Genomic DNA, 18,371 nt, shown 5'->3' with positions numbered 1-18,371 from the left:
GGTGGGAAGGGGCGGTCCTGTGCCAGAGGCCAGGCTCTGGTGGGTGTCTGTCCCGCTGGGGAAGGGGTGAACCAGGCCCCCTTTGAGCCTGGGTCCAGCCCAGATCAGTGTGGTCTCTCTGGGCTAGATCTCCGCTCCCCAGTAGTCTCATGATAGTAATTTATCTTGACTAATCTCCATTCCTTAGATGACTACTGTGATTTTTAAAGATGAAACTAACACTTACTTTAAGGCAATATACAAATTCTAGGATCAGAAACAAAATATAGATCCCACCCAAGGCAACACTCTTCCTTTTTTGTTCTTACACATCTCTCTATCTGTGGCTCCACTTCATTCCACTGACACCAGACATATCTGGTTCTCACACCTGACAACTTGATTGGTGCATCAGTTTTCCATCTGGCTAGATTCCAGCATCTTTCTAATCAAATCCATTTTGAATTTCATGGTCAGATTAATCTTAAAAGACCATTTTTATCATTTCACTCATCAAGTAATACACATCACTCCCTTCTCCAGCAGATAAAGTCCAAACTTCTTGGACCAAGCACTTAGCTACAACCACCCCATCTAAATTTTTTTCTTTTAGTATTTCTTATTAACAACTACTCCTTCTATAATCTCCCATTGGACCTCTGCCCAGCCACATCACACACATGCCTGGTCCGGTTTTTATTATATTGCTTTTCCTCTCTGGAGTTTCCTTCTCCTCAATTAAGTTATTAATAACTTTTTTCAAAGTTTATTTTCCATCTGTCCTAGCACACAGTAGTTACCCTTTTCTAAGATCTTAATGCACTTACCTGTACCAATCCATTTGATTGTATTCTGATAACATAATTACTTTCCTACTTTCTACATCTCTTTCCTGTGTTAATAATTATATTCTAATTCCTAGAAACTAGAAGCCTTGTCTTAATATTTCCTTTAATTTCTCAGTACTATTTACTTACTAAATAATAAATGGTATATAAAATTAACAGTATTTATGAAGTTTATCTATTGATGTTACCTATACTTAAAATTATATTAAATAATATATCTCATTAAACTCAGAATTAAAAATAGGCTATAATTTTGACAGATTTTCCCTGTTAGGAAGATTATAAAATATGTTGCTATCTTTGAATGTTTTCATTTGCGGTATCTTTATATTGATCCATCCTTTCATATTTACATGATAATTGCCACTCTAATCTAGTACTTCATTTTGTTTTTGAATTGTTTTTAATTTTTTTGGAGACAATGGTCTAACTATTACCAAAAAATAAAATACAATAAAACCAAAGAATCTCCAAAGTTCAAGCAATTAAGAGACAGAATGTCATAATCTTTCAAGAGCTTATGCTCCAATTATTAAAACAACCAAATATGTAGATAACACAGGTATGTTTTAATACCTATATAAGAATCACCAAAAACAAATTAGGTAGTGTGGATAAAGAGATATAGAGAAGAGACTGAGAGATGTGTAAGACTAGGACCCCTGGAGGAAAAGGTGTTCAGTTTGAGTATAAAGGATTGCTAGCCTAATATTAGGAAAGCAAGAAGGTGTAAGAAAGGCATTCTGGAAAAATAATATTCCAAATATTCAGCCATTGCACTTATGCTTTCTTCATAGGCATTCCAAAGGTATATGGATCATTACAGAGCCATTCAGTTTCCTGGAAGGACATAGCACACTAAAGGCACATAACTGACTATTAACAAAGTTATAGGTAGGGTTTTTAAAAAGGGAATAATGTAAATCAGGGCTAGCAATGGTGAAAGCTGTTACAAACCTTGAGCATATAGATATAGGGGAGGGAGAGTTACAGGATCACCTGAAAGAAACCCTTCCCAACAGGGAAGATCTGTGGCCAACTTGTTAGACCCAAGCAAAGAAGGAAACAGGATAGTATGAATCTCGGTCCAGTTTCATCTCAATTTCTGATCCCCCAAAGACATCTTCCTTGGCTCAAAGGTAATCCTGCAAGAAAGACTTTCTTCTGCCCACAAGTCTATTTCCTGGAGCAAAGAACAATGAAGTATGGAAATATAGATATGGAGAGTCCAACAGTAAATATCCAGCACAGTTCTTTAATTTCCCATAGCACAGAAAATTTAAAAAATCAGACTAGCCTAAGAGAGAAAGACCAGTAGCCCTAAGACTTATTCGCTGCTATAGGATCCATCTGTTTCCACCATGACTTTAATTGGAATGTACACTTACCTTTGCAGGTGCTTCACCTTCTGTGTCTTTAACTTGTGACCTTTCCAAAATAATAATATATGGATGAAATAACTCAGTATCTGTGTACGAGATTCAGTGACAGGGGTTTAATTTTACCACATTTCAACCTTCTACATTACCGAAAGAAAAGTCACCATTCTTTTCCCTTTTATATATCCGAATGCTTGGGATATATCCAATTTTACTTAATTGTATATATATCTACATTAATAATATCATCCCACTTGAACTTCACAAAGCCAGATAGTTGATGAATTCCCCCCTCAAAGTAAGATAAAGAAAATGAACACAACCTGTGCCCTTTTTGAAGTTTTAGATCTCACTTCCAGACCCTTCCAAGCTATATCATAAACAAAAATATATATGTATAGAGGAAAACAAGCAACAATTTGCAATCACACTCTAATTAAAATCTATTTTGAAAAAGATACTTTTCTCAAGAGGAAACATAATATAGAGATGCAATTCTGCTTACAACACCCAAAATAGCATACATTGTTACACAGCATAATTTAACTACTTAGAGTTATAGCTTCTCCCACATCTCCATTTCTGCTGGTGGTGGAGTTCCCCAAGACCACCCTCAGGTCTGATGATATGCAAGGATTCACAAGAACTCAGAAAAGCTGTTAGTCTCAAGATTACAGTATATTACAAAGAAGTGATTCAGACTAAACTTGGAAAAGGTAAAGGATTCATAGGGTAAAGTTCAGGAGAAGCCAGACACAAGATTCCATTTGTCCTCTCAGTGGAGTTGCACTGAGAAAACTTAATTTTAATATCTGACCAGTCATTGACAGTGCTTCCAACCATGGAAGCTCACCAAGGCTTGGTGACCAGCATTATCATTAGGGGTCTGTCTTGTAGGTATGGAGCATCCACCTTATTTACTCTGTCTCCCAGTCCCCAGAGGTCAAACTGATACAGCACACACCAGGACACACAGCGTACATCATAAATCACTTTGTCAATGTAAAATTCTGGTAAGGTCTAAGCCAGTCATACAAAACCACTCTAATTAGGCTGTCCAGGAACTCTAGTTCAAACTCTGATCCCAAAATGGGAAAATTTGTAGAATGAAAATAAAATTAAATACTATTAATATAAAACACAGATTATCTTACATTACTACTAAGTTATTACAGATTCGGTTATATTGTGCTTTAAAAACATTCTTTTTATTAATGCTGTTTTCTTCCTATATATTCTATTTAATATATTTATTTCTATTGAACTTATTTCTCAAATATTCACCTTTCAAATAAATCATCGTGAACTAGTTTTACAAAAAAAAAAAAAATTATATATTGGTAATGTACACTTTCAAATTGTGTTCGAGTGCCCCTAATAGATCATCAGTTCTTATTGTCTTAGAAAAGAAATTAAATGATGTTGAATTTCTCTAATAATTGAAGAAATGAAATGGAAAAGGTGATATAGAATACAATCAAAGAAAGATTTTTTAAAAGCCTTTAAAGAATACCCATTACTACATCTTTTATTTTGTGACTCCGTAACAGAACATGCTGATATTTGTGTAATTTAACGAACAAAACTAAAATACCATCTATAAACATTTGGCTGAAAGTGACTCATGTACAAATCTCAACAAGCACTTTAACTATCAGTTTTGGCCATACACTGCTGGAACTGGAAATTAGCCAATAAAAGTATAAATTCAATTGCATTACTCTGAAGCAATTAAACTTGCCTGATCACTTTGGTTGTGAGAGGAGAGAGGCATTTGCTGAAACAGTATTAGATCAGTGAGAGGTGAGATAGTGCAGCATGCACTAAAAGACTGACTTAAATTTTGCCTGAAGGTCTAGAGGGAACTTATTTTCATTTACTAGAAATAAGCAAAACACAAGAAAGTTTAGTGTCGCATACAAGCAGTTATCAATCAAGATCTCTACCTAATGCCAATAGACCTTAGGGTACAGTTACTTGACTAGTATGCGACCTGGTGTTTACTGAACAGCAGAAGAAAACCACAGCAGGATAGCAAAAGTCATACTTCATTTTTATTGAACCATTTATTGTAAATGATAAAATAATAGCAAAGATTAAATAGGAAAAATGTCTGTTGTTTGAATGAAAAATCTTTCTTCTTTCAGAAAAGCTTAAGATGTATGCATTTATTCTGACTTTCTGAGCTCAAAATGTACTTGTGGTCAAGTGTTTTATATGGAATCCCTGGGCCTGACCTATTAAAAAATAATTTGATAATTTATTTTTAATGATGCATCACTAACCTGTATGTCTTTGTGCTTGGGTAAACCAACACATTTGTACAGATTGAACACAGCATGATTTCCTTTTCAGATTTTCCTACATAACTATTAACCCCCAACGTTTTAGAAATGTCTTTTAACCCCCAACGTTTTAGAAAATATAATGCTTAGTAAAAATCATTTGACCAGTATTTTCATCCTAACTTTGAAGCTTCCTCCTTCTCTGTAAAACAATTTTATTCCCCCAGCTCACTAATAACTTCATAATTGTAATATTGACATTAGGCAAAATTGGCCTTCTTGAAATGAACTCCTTCCTCCTCTGGACTTCCACTCACTAATTTTGAAAAGCACTTTCCTATTACCTAACATTCATTTCTACCAATTCCACTCCTCTTTTCTGGCCATGCCATAAAACTGAGCATTCTGCACATTCTAGGACCACTTCTCTACTCTCTTTCTTGAAATTGTTTCTCTTAGTGATATCAGGATTTTTGTTTTATGGGAATGACTTCCAAATCAATGTCTCTATTCTATCTCCCTCCTTCAAGCTTCAGTGCTCCTTCTCCCAAAGCCTAATAGATATCTGTCAATCAGTGGTCCGCTAGAACCTCACACTAAAAACAACTCACATAATATGCATAACCCTTCCTTAGTCTAGGGTCCTTTGCCTTCGTATTTTCAATCTACAAATCATCTTTGAACACCTCCTATGTGCTAGCTTTCTTCAAGGTCAAATATTAGCAAACTTTTCTTATAAAATTCATATTGTGAATCTTTTAGACTTTGTGGCCCATATGTCTCTGTTGTAACTAGAGGATTCTCTCCTCATCCACAGGGAATGCATTCTAAGGCCTGCTGTTACCTGAAACCATGAATAGAAACAAGTTTTATATGTAGTATATTTTCCCTCTACAGATCTTTGATAAAGTTTAATTTATATGTTAGGTGTTAATGGTTTGAATGTGAGGTGCCCCCCAAAAGCTCAGGTGTGAGACAATGCAAGATTTAGAGAAGAAATAATTGGGTTATATCCTTAACCTAATCAGTGAATTAATTAATCCCTGGTGGGATTAACTGATTGGTAACTGAAGTGGTAGGATTTGGTTGGATGAGGTGGAAATGGGGGCGTGGCTAAGGGATATATATTTGAATATGGCCAGTGGAGTCTTTCTCTCTCTGCTTTCTGATCTCCATGTAAGCTGCTTCCCTCTGCCACACTCTTCCACCATGATGTTCTGCCTCACCTGGAGCCCAGAGGAATGAAACTGGCCTTCTATAGATTAATACCTCTGAAACCATGAGCCCTCAAATAAACTTTTCCTCCTCTACAATTGTTCTGGTCCATGTTCTTTAGTCACAGCAGCAAAAACCCTGACTAAAACATTAGGCAAGACAGATTAACAACAATAACTATGCAGTTAGAAATTGTGATATAGACCAGGCATCTGTATAAAGTTTTCTTGAACACAAAGAATTCTGATACTGCAGAAATTAATCTGATAATCAAGACCCAAAGTGACTCCTAAATGACTAATGTGTGAGTACTACATGTAGTGTGGATACTCTGAACAAAGGGATACTGTGTGCCCTAGGCTGAATGGCATAAGACTTATTCTTGCTCCTATAAACATACAACTTAAAACTTATGAATTGTTTATTTCTGGAATTTCCATTTCATATTTTCAGACTGAAATTGCCCATAGATAACTGTGGAAAGCAACATATGGGATATGGGGAAAATACTGTATTCAACATGGACATTATAGCACAAGAACTACAATATCAATATGACAATACTGATAAGTATTAAGTAGAACCACTTATAGATGTTGAAGTTTAAATTGCATATAATTTTCATGTATCATTATTACTTTCGTTATAGTTAGGAATTGATATAGCAGGAGGCATCGACCATTCTCACTTCACTGACTACGGTAAAACCCATGGTAAACTGGATTTGACTTATTAGCCACAGTTTACCCACTCCTGTTGTAGATACTGAAGATTCAGTGATGAACAAGAAAGCTTGTACTTCTTGTCCTCAATAATCTCAGCTTTTAAGAGAATCTTCTTTTTATGTTAATGGTGACTTTTCTCTAATCCCACAGGAACTTGTATCAGGTTTATTCCTAACTACTATGACCCACTCAATCAACAATCACTTTGGTTCCCCTTCCTCTTTATTTCAAGTATTCATATATCATTAAACAATTTAATAGTAGAAACAAAAATCTGCTAAATATTAATACCAGCTTTGTATCACCCCAAATTTTCCCAATATTCATATATAAATGTTTACATTTATGAAGAGTAGAACATATTTTATACTTCAAATTTTCACTTTATTTCTTTCCCTTTGCATTTTCATGTAGGCATTCCTTTTACTAAGGCCTTTTACTACGTTAATAAAAGTATAAATGGGCATATAATAAAATGCAGTTATCTAAAGTGTACAATTTGACAATCTGTGACTAATACATTACTCTTTAATAACAGTGTTATTGAGATACATTCCATGTACCATAAAAGTCACTATTCTAAAGTATACGATTTAGTCATTTTTAGTTTTTTCACAGTTTTGCAACCGTCATCACTAATTTTCCAATTAGACCACTCCAAGAAGAAACCCTAAACTCCTTAGCAGCTACTCCCCATACCTGATCCTCCCAGCCCCTCACTTGCTATCTCTATGAACTTCACTGTTCTGAACATCTCATGCAAATGAAATCATATAATACGTTGCTTTTATATCTGGCTTCTGTGATGATACGGTCTTTCAGGTCTATCCACGTTGCTGCAGGTATCAATACTTCTTTTATATAATAAATAAAAAAGGGATTGCATAAGGTGTATACATTCTATTTCATTTTGTCATTTAACAGTTGATGGGCATCTGGGTTCCCTCCACTTTAAGGTTATTATGAATAATGTAGTTATGGAAAGTCATGTACAAGATTTTTGTGCAAATGTATACTACTGTTTCTCTTGGGCAGTCACCCAGGAGTGGAACTGCTGGATCATATGTTAACTCAATGTTTAACAGTTGCAGAAATGCAACCATGCCATGCCACATTCTCAACAGCAATGTACGAGGGTTCCAATTTCCTCCAGGTCATTTGTATAATCTTTGTGTTGTTGGACAGGGTTTTGCTTGGGTCTTTTTCCACCTTATCCCTAGACTATTGTAGTAGCCTTGCTTTTTACTGTTTGGCCTTCAGTCTTTCATCTATTACAGTTTATCCCACAGATGCCCTAATAACAGTTTCAGTTTCCTAAGCAATACCTTTTGTCACTGTCCTGTCTCACCAAACTCAATAATTATTTATAACTAGAAGATAGACTGAAAATAGCTTATTCTGAAAAATTACTAAAGATTCAAAGGCCACTAAAATTTGATTACATGTTCCCTAATACCTTAAATTATTCTTCAATCGAAACTTTCCAATTCAACCAAAATTACTTATGCAAGTTCTCAGACAGAAACATCCTTGATGGGCAGGACTGGCTTCATCTGCTATAACCTATGCAGCCATTAAGGGCCCGTATTTAGACATGCCTGGCACTCAGCTTAATAATTAGCTTGAATATTTCAAAGTTATTTTTCCCAATTGTGCTAAACACTTTATTTTCATAAAATAAACTTATTTTCTATATTAGCAACTCTAGATTTGTATGAAACAAACCAATGAAACTTATTACCATGATATAACTTAATATTTGTGGTTCAAAGAAGACTATTGCACCTGGTTCTTTTCTGTTATACTAAGAAAAAAATTAGAGCACATTTCTGATATCTCCCACAATCCCTACTTCATCCAGCCTTGATTTATGATTTATCTCAGAACAGTAAGAAAGTTCTTACTGTTACTGAAACTTTCTTCTCCTTTAGTACTAGATTTTGTTACTTTTTAAAAAGATTTTTCCCATCTTTATTGAGGTATATATGACAAATAAATATTATTTATAGTGCACAATGTGATGTTTTCATATTCCACTACATTGTGAAATGAGAAATAATGACCAAAATTAGTCTAATTATCATATCACCTCGCATAGTTTCTATTTTATGTGTGTATGTTGAGAACATTTAATATCTACCTTCTTAGCAAATTTCAAGTATATAGTTCAGTAATATTAACTATACTTACCATAGCATACATTAGATTTCAAATTATTCATCTTGCATAACTGAAACAATAAACCCTTTGACCAACATCTCCCCATTTTTCCAATACCCAGACCCTGTCAAAGACTACTCTTCTCTCTGCTTCTATATTGATTTTTAGATTCCACAGGCAAATAAGATCATGTAATATCTGTCTTTTGGTATTTATTTCATTTAGCATATTTTCTCCCAGGGTTATACATGGAAGAAATAGTGCATACATTATTGAAAATGGCAGGATTTTCTCCCTTTTAATACTGAATAATATTCTATTTTGTATAACAAGTTCCATTTTCTTTATTCATTCATCTATTGATGAACACTTTGCTTTGTTTCACATTTTAGCTAAGATAGTGAACAGAGCTGAGCAGTGAATGAAGATCCTGCACCTGGGTAGCTACCGGGTGTCCTAGGCTTATGCTTATGCTTCATCCAGGGGCTGCAATCTCTCACAGGGTTCCTTTGCTTTTGTGAAGGTATTTTCGCGATGGATGCTTGTTCAAAGTGATGTTCCTGTGAACAAATGAACACGGAAAAGTCTTATTCTGCCATCTTGCTCATGTCACTCCCAAATCTCTTAAAATTCTTAGTAATGGTTTAACAAGAGTCCCATTATTTCCACTTTCAGGTGATCCCTAAAATTAGGTAGCCAGTCTTGTCTGTGGCCGTTGGTTCTAGTGTCTAGCCCCATCAATCCAGCATACATTATTTGCATCTTAACTCCTTTTATAAAGACTACATGGGAATTGCCTTCTGTGATTTAGATCGCTGGATTCTTTATGTTCTTTTTCAGGTATTAATGGTCACCAAGTTCTTGCTCCACTGTCAGTTATCATCCTTATTCTTTTGGAGAAGTCATGATACCCATCATTATTTTATTTTTAGCTCATAGCCCAGGCTGATATATAACCTGAAATAGTTTAGCTACTTTATTTCTGACTTTGAGATACAGACTTTTTGGACATTTCCTTTTAAATCGTACTCTAGCTTAGAACAAAGGCTCTCACAGTAGAGATTTTGATCAAATATATACCTTGATATCGCCAAGGTCCCTCAGTTAAAGGGGAAAAAAAAAGTATATAATCTCCAAGTGGGAAAAATTATGGCCTAAAACTTTCTTTTCTATCTAAAAAGCAGCCAGCCCTTTTCAGGTTTTGCTAGCACAGAGTGGCCAAAGTGCATAGCCATACCTCACTGTTAGGGAAGTTGCAAGCTCCAAGCAAGTGCGGGTGAGTTAAGTTTTATAAATTGGATACGTTCCTTCCTTGCTTTAAAGTGTAATCTCACAGACAGGAGATAGAATCTCACAAGAAATCATCTAAATTTAATAATTTAAAAGAAGGCATGATTACAAGAATAATTTTTTAAAAGGCCTTAGATTCACATTTTATGAAGCTCTAATCTATTCCATTCAGCTGCTGCTAACCATGTCATTAAAAGTGAAATAAGCCAGTTTTTATACCTATTAAAGTTGTTTGCTTTTGGGGTGTTTTTTAGGTATATTAAAATCAGATTCACCTTTTCTGGCCTAAAATCCAACAAATGCTTGAAGAATTGCCAGGGGATAGCAGCATTATTGTCTATTCCATATTTAGCTTAAGGCTTTGCACTTTTCTTATGGTACTTTCTTCATAACAGTTACTGATTGAATTTCAACAAAGTTTGATACAATTATTCCAGCTTATCAAATAATTTGTGGCAGTTTCTCCAGATCTGAAATATTTGAAAACTGGAGCATTAATAATAAATTGTGCTGGGTGTGGTGGCACACAGCTGTAAATCCAGCGACTCAGGAGGCTGAAGCAGGAGGATTGCAAATTCAAAGATAGCCTCAACAACTTAGTGAGGCCCTAAGAAACTTAGTTTGACCCTGCCTGGGGGAATAAAAAGCAACTTAGAGAGACCCTTATCAAAATAAATAAATAACAAGGGCTGGGGATGTGGCTCAGTGGTAAAGCACCTCTGGTTTCAATCCCTAATACAATAATAATAATAATAATAATAATAATAATAATAATAATAGTGAGTTATCGTTAAGACTTAAGAAAACATGAAATTGCTGGTCATTGGCTTCCAAGTTGCCAATTGCATAGCCATACGTTACCACCTTCTAATTTGTCTGTTAAGTAACTGTTTTAGTCAGCTTCTTTAACACTGTGACTAAATGACCCAATTAGCACAACTGTAGAGGAGAAAAAGTTTATTTGTGGGCTCACAGTTTCAGAGGTCTTAGTCCATAGAAGGTTGGCTCCATTCCTTGGGCTTGAGGTAAGGCAGAACATCAGAGGGAGAGTGTGGCAGAAGAAAGTAGCTTACATGGTGATCAGGAAGCAGAGAGAGAGAGACTCTGCTTGCCAGATACAAATATATACCCCCAAGCCACACCCCAATTCCCACTTCCTCCAGCCAAAGCCTACCACTTCAGTTAATCCCTATCAGGTGATTAATTTACTGATTGGATTAAGACTCTTACAACCCAATCATTTCTCCCCTGAACCTTCTTGCATTGCTTTACACGTGAGCTTTTGGGGGATCTCACATCTAAACCATAATAGTAACCTCTACTGGCTTATATTAGGGCAGTGTGCCTGCAAAATACCACATCAAACACTCTGAAGAAAATATGAAAGGATTTCCGCTTTTTGCCTAAATGGACCTCTGAGATCAGAACAATTAAATTCAGGTTGTAGAAGTCTCTTGAACCAATACAACTAAAAACAAAGTAAGTTTCTGAAATTTCAGTTTAAAATGCTTAAATTCTGCATTTTAATCTGCATTTAGATCTGAAAACTAACAGGATAGTTCACCCTTACTAACTAGTCCTGAAGAAACTGACTATTAGTTAATCACTCACCAATAAAACTACCTCAAATAAGACTATTCCTGAGAATATAGACAGATAGAACACATACTTAAGATAATATAATTCAGTGCTTTCCATCTTTGCTAAGTAACAGATCACCTATACATGTGGGTGCAGAGGTGGAGGGCTAGGATCAGGTACCTGAGTTCTACCCTCAGAATTTCTGATTATTTGGTCCTGGTGGAGGTAGGGACTGAATATTTTTAAAGCATCTCAAGTATTTCTAATATGCATCTCTGGATATAATTTTTGTCCTATGTATCCCCAGATGTTTTGATACAGGCTCAGACATATAACTGTGGATTGGTTGTAGCCACACCTATCACCAAAAAAAAGTTTCAATATCCTTTTTCCATGTGAAATAACTTGTTTCGTCTTATGCTAAAATAAATACAGGCACTTTCCTTAAAGCAGAACTCTGAATTGTGGTGGTGAAGGTTCTTTGTGTTTGTTTTGTTTCACTTTGTTTCATCTGTGGGTAGGATAATTACAGCGGAGTCCCAGCAGCATATGGCAGTGGACTGGGGAAAAGAAAACCAAATGAGGACAAAAGCACAAATACAAAAATAAACATAAGTCAAGTTTGTGCTGCTGGGTAGTTTTCTTTCATCTTTCTGTGAGGTTAATTAACTGCACAATATGTCTTTGCCACTCTGATGCATCCAAAGCATCCCAGAAGGCTCCTCCTCCACAATCTAAATTATAATGATGCCTGATGGTAGCAGAATTTTTAGTTTAACTAGAGTTAAGTGAATCTGTCTGGGCAACAGGAAGGTGGACCCTAACCAGGACCCATATTACAAGCAGAATCTCCCTTGAAAGATCAAGAGCTGGTGCTGACAGATTCCCCAAGGTGCCCGTGTTCTCAAGTTACGGGAAGCCACACCCCCTATCATATGAACCCTATCAAAGGCTCCCATGAACAATATTAAATTTACTTTAAAAGTTGTGGCAAAGAGAGTTATAACTTTGTTTTTAAAATGATTTTCCTAGGAGTCCTTCATTAATTATAACTGACTATTATTTCTCTGCTCTTGTGGCCAGTAGAGAAAATTTCACCCACAAATTGTCTTCAAATGATGAGGATGACATACTGTCTTCCATGGACACATAATTAAACATTCTTTATTTCGATTCTTTGGATTCTGTCCTTTGTTTTGCATTCCACATTGATTTTCAAGCTGTTTTCATAGCCCCTTAATGTGTCTTGAATTCTAGACTTATCATTTAGTGTCTGATGGATAAATAGGATGATCATGTCCCAATTCTAACACCCCAGTTTAGAGATGGAATCCACAAAGGGTCAGTGGCTAGAAAACATTTGACAATGGAACTCTAAGATAGAATCCTCACAACAAGCAGCTGAAAGTAGCTAGAACTTAGACATCCAGCGCCAGCTGCTCTTTGACCCCTCTTCTTGATCAAAACAAGCCTAAAGCCTTCCCTTTTTCCACTAAAATATGTCTCACCCCACCACACTGCCTGGGACTCTTAGCCAACTACCAGTAATGGTGTTCTGCTACCTCGCTACATAACAGTAAGCTCTGAAGAAATAGCCTCTGCTTATTCACATTCAAATGTTTTATTTATCTCCAGAACTGCAAGGAAATGGCAGAAAGGGGTGGATGATGGAATCTATATCTGACTTCTGAGGGTGTCATTCTTCCTGCTTGCATTTAGAGGTCAAGATAATATTATACAACCAAAGAAGGGGAGGGAATCAGTCAGTGGTTTACATGGTAGAAACTGGATAATGTGTTAATTCTGCATCAGAGCAGTCATAGTTCATTTTAATTGATAAAATTCTAATGTGTCTTAAATAATAAAGTTCTTAGTAAGCATCTTTAGAAACAGATTAACTTGAAAAGTGGAAATATCAATAAGTCCAGATAGAACCATTTAGGATCTTTCAAATCCAACTGAAAGTATCAATGCAAAGAGAAATGACTATAGTCACCTAAATGTCAAAACTATTGATCTTTTTTGACAATGAAAACATCCCTAAGGTTACAATTATTTATGGTAATGTATATTGTATTAATAAATACTTAATATTAATTAACTGAAACAATACAATGCTGATCCATCTACTGCCTCACTTTTGTTCACTGCCTATCTTATTGGTTTCATTTCCCCAGCAGAACTGTATAAGAAATCAGAAATTTGAAAGTAGTCCTTTATATTATCATTGCAAAGGCAAACCAGTAAGGGGAGAAACATAGATCTCAACTTCAAGTGTCTAAAGCTAATTAAAACTCAAGCTTCTATTTAATCATCCAGATTTCTCCATGTGTAAGTAGTGCCCTAGAATTAGAGTAGCCTTAGCTCATTATAGCATCCTTTATTGCTCTCGATGACTGATACTATGGCCAGGAAAAAAAAACCCAAAAAACAAAAAACTGGAAAAAAATGTGTATGAGTGCATGGGTGTTTTCTATGAGTCTTATTCCTATTGTTTCTAAATGCCCTTGAATTTAAAATTTAAACAAACCTCTGCTCCTCTCTCTCTCTCTCTCTCTCTCAAACACACACACACACACACACACACACACACACACTCACACACATACACACACGCACAAATAAAAGCTATATGAGATGTCTGAACTGTTAATTAGCATAATTGTAGTAATCATTTCATAGTGTATAACTATATCAAAATATAAGAAATACTTTAAATAAATGTAATTTTATTCTTCCTTTATACTTCAATAAAGCTGAAAAATGAAATAAAATTAATTTAATCTATTATACATATATAGCAGTAAAATATATGGAAAATAAATTTACTTTTATTGGTTGTTATGAGCACACTTTAATGTTTAATCTTTGATAAAGAAAATGATAGATACTAAAATTATGAACAATATTAAAGTAGATATGCTTTATCAAATGCAACATTAATTATTTTACCATTTAGCTGTCTCACACAGTTTCTATGAATGGTGTCTAGGTGTGATAGCAAGCTTCCAAGCTGACCCTCTAAAATTCACATCTGGAATTCACTTCCTTTGGTAGTCACCTCATATACTGTCACACATTGTACCACAGTTGATCTGTGTGACCAAAGGTGATTATATGTCACTTTAAAGATTAAGTTATAAAAGTCACTGTGTGTGTGTGTGTGTTTGTGTGTGTGTGTGTGTGTGTGTGTGTGTGTGTGTGTTTCTCTTCTCTCTTTCCCTGCCTCTTTTAGGGAAAGCCAGATGCCCTGTCAGGAACAGTGCTATGGAGTGGTTCTCTTAACAAGGCAAAGGCCATGTACTCACAGGCTTAGAGTCAGACCCTCCACCCCCACCCAAGATGACTATAGTCCCAACCTCAAGAGAGACTCTCACCTATAATCACAAAATAAGTCATTCCAGATTCCTGTATCTCAGAAACTGTGTGAGATAGCAATGCTTATCACCTGAGGCTGTTTTGTTTTGTGATAACTTATAAGGTAGCAATAACTATCTAAGGTGGGTGTGGATAAAAATATATATTAACTGAAAAGATAATTAAGCTGCTATGACTTATATGTGAAATTTTACTTAACTGCTAAAGAAAATATATTACTGACCAAGTGCAATATCAGCTTAGACATTTAAATGAATGAATGTATGTAAAGCATTTAGAACATGTAAATCCTATATATTGCTGATACAAAGCAAATTTTACATAAATACCAATATAATAATAATGATTTAATATGATATTAAAAATTACTACTCAGTGAAAAACTTTAAAAAGGGATAAAGTCAAACTTCTCAAAAACTGAGTGTATCTTTGAAACTTTTTATTTAGTTGAATAAGTTAACACCCCTTCCTAATAGGACAGATTTGGAATCAGGTTTAACTGGAACTTGATGCTGTCCATCCTGGATGGCCAAGACCAAACCATTCATCATTAATTAGATGATTTCTGTGACTTAACCCAGAGTTAGGAAGTCATCAATAGCTTTTTATTTAATTGTTATTTATTTAAATTTTACAAATGCAGAGAGATACCATGTCATAATACACACACACACACACACACACACACACACAACATCTCATGATAAAATCAGGGTAGTACACATTTACATTTCCTCAAACATTTAAAAAATTTTTAATTAACACATAATATTTGTGTTAATCAAAAATTACCAATGTGATGTCTTAATACATGTATGCAATATGTAGTGATAAAATCAAAGTAATTAACATTTCCATCTCCTTATCTTTACTGTGTTTGAGGACTTAGGTTTCTCTCTTCCATTTATTTATAAAATATGTAATAGGTTATTGTGAACACAGTCATCCTGCTGTTCTGCAGAACATGGGAACTTATTGTTTCTACCTAACTGGGTTTGGGTACCTATTACCTAATCTCCTAGTATCCCTCCCCTGCTTCTCAGGGTAAAAAAGATGGTGGAAGAATGAGATGAACATCATTACCCTAAGTAGATGTCTGAAGACACAAATAGTGTGAGTATATTTTGTATACAACCATAGATATGAAAAATTGTGCTCTATATGTGTAATATGAATTGTAATGCATTCTGCTGTCATTTGTAACCAATTAGAATAAAAAATAATTAATTAAAAAAACAAAAACTAATAATTGCTATTATACATCCCAAATACCATTTCTTAATACCCACATACAAGAGAGAATATGCAAACTCTTTCTGTGACTAACTTATTTCCATTAACCTAATGTCCTCTAGTTTCATCCATTTTGCTACAAATGATAGAATATCATTCCTTTGATAGCTGAATCATTTTCCACTGTGTATATAGACACCACATTTTCTTTTCCCAGACATCTATTAATGGCACCCATCTTGATTCCATGTCTTAACTATGGTAAATAGGGCAGCAACCAACTTTCATGTGCAGGGATCTGTTTAATATGCTGATTTCATTGCCTTTGGATATAAATCCAGAAGTGGGATAACTGGACCCATAGAATGGCTCTACTTTCAGGTTTCCCTAGTGACCATATTAATTTAGATTCCCACCAACAGTGTGTGAGCAATTCTTTTCCTCCACATCCTCTAGCATTTGTTAATCCTCGTCTTTTCCATAATAGCCATTCTCACTGAGGTGAGAGGTTTGAGTGAACAGCTCTTAACCCAACAAAGTTAAGGTTGTTGATTCTCATGCTGTTGGGTCTATTGCCCATTAACAGGCAGAGGATGTGGTTTTCTTATATGAAGTTAGTTTTTGGCTGCAATGTCCTTCATAGTAACTAGGAAAAAAAACCTCAACCTAAATTATCTTTGTCATCAGACCAGAGTTTTGCCAGAAGACCAAGGAATTTTCCTATATTCAAAACTAAAATCTTTCAATGAGCTTGGTTTTATTATTATTATTATTCTATTGATGATAGTAGTTGCTTTCATTTAAATGTTTCCTAATTTCTCAGATAAATGAGAATTTCTAACATGAAAGCTTCAAAATGGCCTTCTTAGAAACAGGAAGAGCTGTTTCAAGCTATAGATGCTTCAATGGTTAGCCTTTTTAAGGCGGTGGGGGTTGGATTCAACAGAGTCCTAATGCCAGGAGCACATTCACATTCAAATTAAACTGAACATAGTTAGAAGTTATCTCTTCAATGTAAGGATCCCTTTGTGTAACAAAATAAATGCAAACTCCACTTAAGCAAAATGCAGATTAAAGTTTTACACTTAAATCACCCATCTTGACCATACTAATAAGGATGCCGAATTTCAGTTCAACAGTTTTTCCTTTTGAGTACCACTGTGTATATATCTTTCCATTAACTCTTTCACTTGTAAATCATTTACTCTGGATTCTAATGCAAAGAGTGAAAATCTATACTACACGCAAAACAAACTGTGCCTCTATATGCAAATTTCATTATGATTACCAAAGTTTTTTAAAACTTTTTAAAGAGAGGAGACATAAACTTTTATGAGCAAAGTCCATTCTCCCTACAAACTGCCACTTCCAACAGCTGCTGTTAATACTTCCACTGAAACAGATAAATCTTCTGTAAGGTAAAGTCTGATTTCATAACTTGTCAGTCTCGATCTAACCCTTTCAGTATGGACGCTTCGAGCGCTTCTTAGAAAGCATGCACCCTTTCAACTCTGTGTTTGTCAACTGTCCATTATTGTAACAAAATACCTGAAATAATCAACTTATAAAGAGAAAAGATTTATTTTGGATCACAGTTTCAGAGTTTCCAGTGCATGATTCGATTTTAAAAATATAATTTTTAAAATATAATCAAAGTCCTTTACAAATTGATTTGGAGTTAGTCACAAGGGAAACTATCTTGAGCTAATCAGTTGAACCATTTATAAGAAAGCTTTGCCTTTCGAGAGAGGAAAAATAGTGGTAGTTTCTAATTTATCATAGGTAAAGAAATATTTCTGAAGAATTTGTCAGACTTATAACTAAGAAATACTTGGGGAGGAGAGTCTGTATTAGTTTCTTACAGATTCCATAACAAAATAGCACAAACTGGATGGCTTAAAACAACAGAAATGCATTGGCTCACAGTTCTGGAAGAAGCTAGAAGACTAAGACAGGGTCTTGCTCCCTCTGGTACTTTTATAGGGGATTCTTCCTTGTCTCTTCCTAGCTGAGGGCACTGGCTAGCAGTCTTTGGAGTTCCTTTCTATAGAGACGCAGCACTTGAAACTCTCCCTATTATTGTATAGCCTTCTCCCTGTGTGCATCTGTCTTCATTTGGCCATCCTGCTGCCACTGATATCAGATTAGGGGCCAACCCTATTTTAGTATGATCTCATCTTAACTAATTACATATGCAGTGGTCCACTTTCCAAATAAAGGCACATTCTGAGGTTGGAGGGGGGATAGAACTTCAACTTATTTGAGAAGGGGTATAATTCAATTGATAACAGTCTATTT

The sequence above is a fragment of the Callospermophilus lateralis genome, chromosome 17 (genome assembly GCF_048772815.1).
Source record: "Callospermophilus lateralis isolate mCalLat2 chromosome 17, mCalLat2.hap1, whole genome shotgun sequence".
Classification (NCBI taxonomy): domain Eukaryota; kingdom Metazoa; phylum Chordata; class Mammalia; order Rodentia; family Sciuridae; genus Callospermophilus; species Callospermophilus lateralis.
The sequence above is the reverse complement of the archived record's forward strand: the minus strand, read 5'-3'. Positions refer to the sequence as shown.